General features: G+C 37.4%; 1 long non-coding RNA gene across 1 annotated transcript; it reads left to right on the top strand.

Annotated features, from left to right (window-relative positions):
- The first annotated feature begins 249 nt into the window (after nucleotides 1-249).
- LOC139654572 (uncharacterized) lies at nucleotides 250-6,156 on the top strand. Its single transcript, XR_011696032.1, has 4 exons — nucleotides 250-344; nucleotides 2,243-2,311; nucleotides 3,668-3,764; nucleotides 4,951-6,156. It is a non-coding gene; the product is annotated as an uncharacterized lncRNA (long non-coding RNA).
- The last annotated feature ends 221 nt before the right edge of the window (nucleotides 6,157-6,377 follow it).

Below are 6,377 nucleotides of genomic sequence, written 5' to 3'. Positions count from 1 at the left end.
ACTCAAATTTTTCACATGGCCCTAATCCTTTGTATGTTTCTGACAGATGATGAAATACATTATATTTATATTTGTGAGTTAGTGCCCTTAGTGGCGGGCTCCTGTGTGAGTCTTTTCAGCGCCCGGTTAAATGTTACAACCATCTGTTGCAGCGTCCTTTTGACAGCCTCAAGGTCGATGGAAATAGACTTGCTACCTACCTCAACTACGTAAGTACCTGTGTGTGTGAGTGAACCGTCTAAACCATGTGTTTTTACTCTTGAATTTTATCTTCATAGAAAGATGAACCTGATGCTTTCAAAAGATTAGGCACTGGAAATCGTGTGGCCACTTTTTTGAACTACGTAAGTATGCGCGTCGAGTCGCCGTTGTTTGAAGGCCATTAGTGGCAAACCTCCTTGTAGTAGGCTCCATCATTCTTCTCATATCGTAGCTTCTTGGGCGCATACATAAGCTCTGGTTCAATCTTGGACTTGGATTGATTGACTTTCATATAGGGATGGGATGATTTGCTTATCTCACGATATGACACGATACGCGATACGGGGTTCACGATTCGATACAACGATACGACGTAATAAATTCAAATTCAGTGACAACAAAGTATGACTGTGCAGAATTATGTTTATTTCTGAGCCACAAGTCTTTCGAGCAATAGGATTGTCTTGCTAGAATGCAAACGACAATTTTAAAATGTCATTACAAAGTGCAAATAATATAATTGCAATGGAGAGCTTGTGAAATTGTGATAGGCAAGCCGTCTTGTGATTACTACAGCAGAATAAAATGTAGCTAATGTCGCGATTTATTTTTCTGCCCCACGATACGTCACTTTTTTGTATTGCGATAAACTGAATTTCGATATACAGTATTGTCCCATCCCTACTTTCATAGTGTTCTGCCAATTGACATGCAGTGTAGCAGCACCGTCCTATGGGTTGTAACGTTGCATTACTGGTTGTAATGGGGCAAAAAGCTGTGAAACATGTAAATTTAAGATAGATGAAGTCTTTCTGTCAATCAGTTCCAGTACATGTTGTGGAGAGTCTTGTAGGCCTTCCCCCTTAACACCTAGTACAGAACCCACTTTGATTTTACCCCTGCTAACACCGAACTGTATCTGTTTCCAAAAGGAGAAAAAGAAAAAGATCTTGTCTCCACAAAAAAAAAAAAAATGTCTTGAGATGGCTGGCTTTGAAGAATAGCAGTCATTGTATTCTGTAATGAGTGATTGATTGTTTTATTGTTCACCCTGCCTGCAGCATGTTATGGGTGTTATGGGTATGCTTTATTACAACAATGATCTCTGTCCAGGATGTAAAACTTGTGTGTTGACTAAATTAAATTAATCAAGATTAAAATATCATACAATGAAACGTTCATGATCCCCATGGGGAGCAGCAAAATACTAACAGGACACAGCAAAGAAAAATATATAAAACAAAAAAAACAAACAGAAAATATAATATAAACAAGATAAAGCAAATAGGGTTATATAAGGTGAATAAAAGTATCACTCTGCAGAAGATATTGATATATCAGCTTAACTGCTAAATCTAATAACTGTACTTGAATGGTATTGGCTCAGAGATGATTAAAAACTTACAGACTTTCCCAGTGCATAAACAATAAACAAGTTTATCTTCAACAACGATGACTTGCTTGGCCATCCACACACCAACTTTCTTAAACACCAGTTCCATGTAAAGTTGTATCATATCAATGGCAGACTGTATGAAACCACTTTGTGCCCACCTTGTCTCTAGCAGGATAGAGGTTTTTGATGCAGGACTGCAGTAGTTGATTTTGGGCAATAATCCTTTAATAATCCTTGGGACCTTGTTGTTGTTCATCATACAGCTCACATCAAACTATAACTTTAATTTTTTATAGTTTATTCGAATAGATATGGCACAACATGGAACCTTTTAACATTTCATCTGTCAATTGTTTTCCCATTGGTATTCACAGATCTACACCCATATTCTCAAAAAAGATGTGTTTTAAGCTTCATTACATTTGTTTTACTTTTCAGCTAAACGTATGTTAATAGCAACATATACTGTATGTTATTATAGTTGCTCTGAAACGTAAATCAAATGTGTTGTCCTAAACCAGATACACAGATTTTTTATAATAATATGTCCTTTGTGGGTCATTGAATACCAATGTGTATTTTTTAAGAGTGCAGGAAACCCCAGAGAAGGTTTCCAACCAGGTTGTCCTCTTTTCTCTCTGGCAGATGACCGATGTCGAGGCAGGAGGAGCAACGGTCTTCCCCGACTTCGGAGCAGCAATCTGGCCTAGAAAGGTGATACACAACAGTCTGTGTGTGTGTGTGTGTGTGTGTGTGTGTGTGTGTGTGTGTGTGTGTGTGTGTGTGATTGTGTGTGTGTGTGTGTGTGTGTGTATGTGTGAGAGAAAGAGAAAGAGTCAGAGATTATAATAAGATATGACATTTGGGAGCTGGTCATAATTGAAAAAAAGCCCCAACAGTGTGATCTAAGACACTAAATTATGCGAAGCTCGCTGTACATTATCCCACTTATTACATGGCTGCTTATCAAAGACATCAATCATTGACACATTTGGATGTAAAGTGATTTAATTACAGCTAAAGTAACTTACAAGCTTCTGCCAGACATAGTCCAGCAGTAGCCAAGGAGTAACGTCTTTTTGGAACAAGATGTTGCCAGTTAATTTGAGTAGACATAAACAACACTGACCAGACTTGTTGACAGCAGATTGATATGATTAGATGTGGAACAGTGGTCTGTTAGTCTGTTATTCAGAAATAACAGACCTCACAATGTGTTTATGTTTAAACACATTGTGATGTCTGTTATTTCTGAATAACAGAGTCTGAATTTAATATTCAACAAAGCTGTAATGATGAGTCAAGTCATGTCAAGGTTATTTATATAGCCATTTATCACAAGCATGTCTCAAAGTGCTTTACATACCATACTACATCATATACACGTCATATACCATACTCAGAGGTATGACCAAGTCAACTTTGCTCGAGTCACAAGTCTCAACTCAAGTCCCAAGTCTAAATGTAGAACAGCAAATCATGTCAGAACAAATCCAGTCAGTATTCATTTAATATCTTAAAGAAAACTAAATATCTAGGACTTTTCAATGCAGTCTCGTTTTACAGTAATCGGATAAAAACTTGGTAAGAGCATCATGAGTTTGATTTCTATAATCAGTTTCAACTTCAATCCATACAAATTCTGAAAACAGAATTTAAATTCAATTGTGTGGTGGGTTATCATTTACACAAACACAAGATCTCAAAGTCATCAAAGTACAAGTCAAAGTCAAGTCCCAAGTCAAGTGAAGTCTCAAATATTCTATTCATGCATCAAGTCAAGTCTCAAGCAATTCAAATTGTGACTCAAGTCTGACTCGGGCAATATAGGACCACAGAACTCAAGGTTCAGTGTCTGAACCCTGGGAAACCTGGGGAATATTTGACTAGTGTTTGTTTACATGTGTGCAGTTGTGTTTACTCGCTGTGCAGTGCTTGTGTGGTACTCGTGCTCCAAGTCGACTTTTATCTAGCATCTGTCCCGTTACGGATTGGATCGTCTCTCTCCTGCTCCTCTTCTTACACACTGTGTGTTTCCCTCATGTTCCTGATTGTCTCATCTCTCCGCAGGGGACCGCGGTGTTTTGGTACAATCTGTTCAAGAGCGGGGAGGGAGACTACAGAACCAGGCATGCAGCCTGTCCTGTGCTAGTAGGAAGTAAATGGGGTGAGTGGAAATTCAGATACATTATCATTAAATATGAACTTAATGAGGCGGATTCGATTTGGATTCATTAACAATAAATAGGGAGTAAATGAGGTGAGTCAGATTTCGATTCTGGCTGAAATTGAATTGACAGGAATTTATTAAATTCCCATCATTATTTGCTGGGAAGAGAATTAGATGATTCTAGCGAAATTGATGACAATGAGTTGAATTTAGAATTAACTAGCAAGATCTAACATTTATTTTCACTATTCTGTATTCTTTTTCTTTATTAAAGGACAACCTAGGCCACAGTGAATGTTAAGTCCATTTTCCAGTGAGCCCTCTCTCCCTTCAAAAAATCCCAGTGGATTTCTATTATCAGATGCAATTATCAGAGAAAAAATTATCATGTGACTTTTTTTTCCCTATCATGCCTTCATTCAACTCCAAACAATATCAAAACCAAATTTCTGAGATTGAAAATTAAGTGTAGTAATGTACAAAAAATGTATGCTAGGCCTTGCCTAGTAAAACATAAAAAAACTTTGGTGAATGAATAGTAGTTCCTATCCAAATACACAATAATAATTGAACCATTTTCAATTAGTGCACACATTCAGAGAGCCCTCATTGGACGAACGGGGCAAGAGCAGGCGTGTTTATGACGTTAGGCGAAAATGGAAACACTGGAACAACATTGTTTATATGGGAAGTCCCGCCTTAGACAGAACTTTTCACCAATCACTAACATCCTCTGCGGTTACATCCCGCCTCATTTCAAGTCTCTCAGCTGAGGAAAAGAGTTTTTCCATCTGAAAGTTGTTCTTGTGAAATGGATTACAGCAAGGTGCTACGTAAGCAAGTTTTATTCTTCAACATGCAGTCAGACAAATCAGTTGGACCTAATGAGAATAAAAAAGCTTGTTTCTTATCTACTATGAGACCTGTTTCGAAAAAAAAATTAGAAAATGAAGGACATCTACAAAACCTAACCCTAACCCTAAACCTTTAGCTACATGTTACCACACAATATAAAACAAAACAACAAAAACAGGAATTTCATAAGGGAGAGAGTGCCTCTGTGCGTAACATTCACCATGGCCAGAATTACCCTTTAACATATTATTATTATTTGGCATACTATACCTGTTCCTCTACTAGCCTGGCTATTCTTAGTACTTACACAGTTTCTCTCTATTCTCAGTGTCAAACAAGTGGATTCACGAGCGAGGACAAGAGTTCAGGAGACCCTGCGGCCTGACAGAAGTGGACTGAAGCTCGCCTCATACCTGTTGAACACACACACACACACACACACACACACACACATCAAACACCAAACACCAGTAGTGCCTTCATTCCGGCAATCATGTAACATGCAAACATACAATACATACATAAGCGTGCTCTCCCCAGACTTGCCTTTTATTATTTACTAAGATTTTATGGGGAACACTTCCAAAAACGGGATATGAGAGTAAACTTTGCTGGCTGGAGAATATCTTTTTTTATCAGAAGAGGCAGAACTTATTTCTCTTAACTCCTTGCTTTGTCATGCATTTTTTCTCTAAAGTTAATTAAATAAATCAATGAAATTTAAATTTATATACATGCAATTGACTAACACAAGGTTGGATATGAAACGTTATCATTTTGATCTGCTGATCTTGTTTTTTATAAACACACAGACACACACACACACACACAGTCACGCATTCATTTTATATCTTTTATCAGCATTCACTGAATTAAATCATAATTTGTTTACTATTCAGATATTATAGAAGTTGAAGATGGTTTAAGGACATTTCAGGATCCAAAAAGTGTTGTCATCACCGCTCACTAATGCCACAGAGTCTGAACATATTTGCTAGTTGTTTGGCAGTTTCTGGGAGGTGTGCTGCCAAATCTCAGGAGTATCAGCTTGCAAACACACCCAGGACTTCTGACATGTACAGTATAGCTGAGGGCTGGTGTTTGGGCAGTTGATCTGGGACGGGTTTTTCCTTATAGAGGTTAATTTGGCAAACCATCTCAAGGATAATAACTTCCCTCTGCTCTTTACTGACAAGAAAAACATCAGGGAATATTGGGAGAAACATCTTGAGTGACCGTAGACCATTCAGACACACACACACACACACACACACACACACAAAAGGCTCTAGAGAATGAGCAATAAGCAGACATAATGACAACTTTGTATTATGATTTAAAAAAAAAAAATGGCTCTATTGTCCTTGTCACTTTATTTTCTATAGTTCCTTTGCTTTTTTTTTATTGGCACCGTCAACCATTACAGAGAATTACATTTCATCCAAATCACGGCCATTACATTTTTATTTATGTAGTCTGTTTAAATTATTACACTGTTATTACATCTGTTGCTCTTTCTACAAGATGACAAACGAGGAACTCAATAAACAGTGTCTTTTATTAAAAAGGTTTACTGTCTGTTTTTTGTTTTTTTTACTCGTTTCGCAGGTGGTTTCTCAGCCAATCATATTTATCATATCATATTTTCACCCTGGTTAAAAAGTCCCTTACCCTGGAGTATTTATCAGATGGATGTTCCACTGGATACTTTAATTTTCAGCACACAACTTTCTTACTAAACTTTACCCAGTCTGA

Source organism: Centroberyx affinis, unplaced genomic scaffold, assembly GCF_046629955.1.
Source record: "Centroberyx affinis isolate AG114_WGS23_722 - 3 ecotype Tasmania unplaced genomic scaffold, CSIRO-AGI_Caff_v1 ptg002107l_1, whole genome shotgun sequence".
In the NCBI taxonomy this organism is placed as follows: Eukaryota; Metazoa; Chordata; class Actinopteri; order Beryciformes; family Berycidae; genus Centroberyx; species Centroberyx affinis.
The sequence above is the reverse complement of the archived record's forward strand: the minus strand, read 5'-3'. Positions and strand labels throughout refer to the sequence as shown.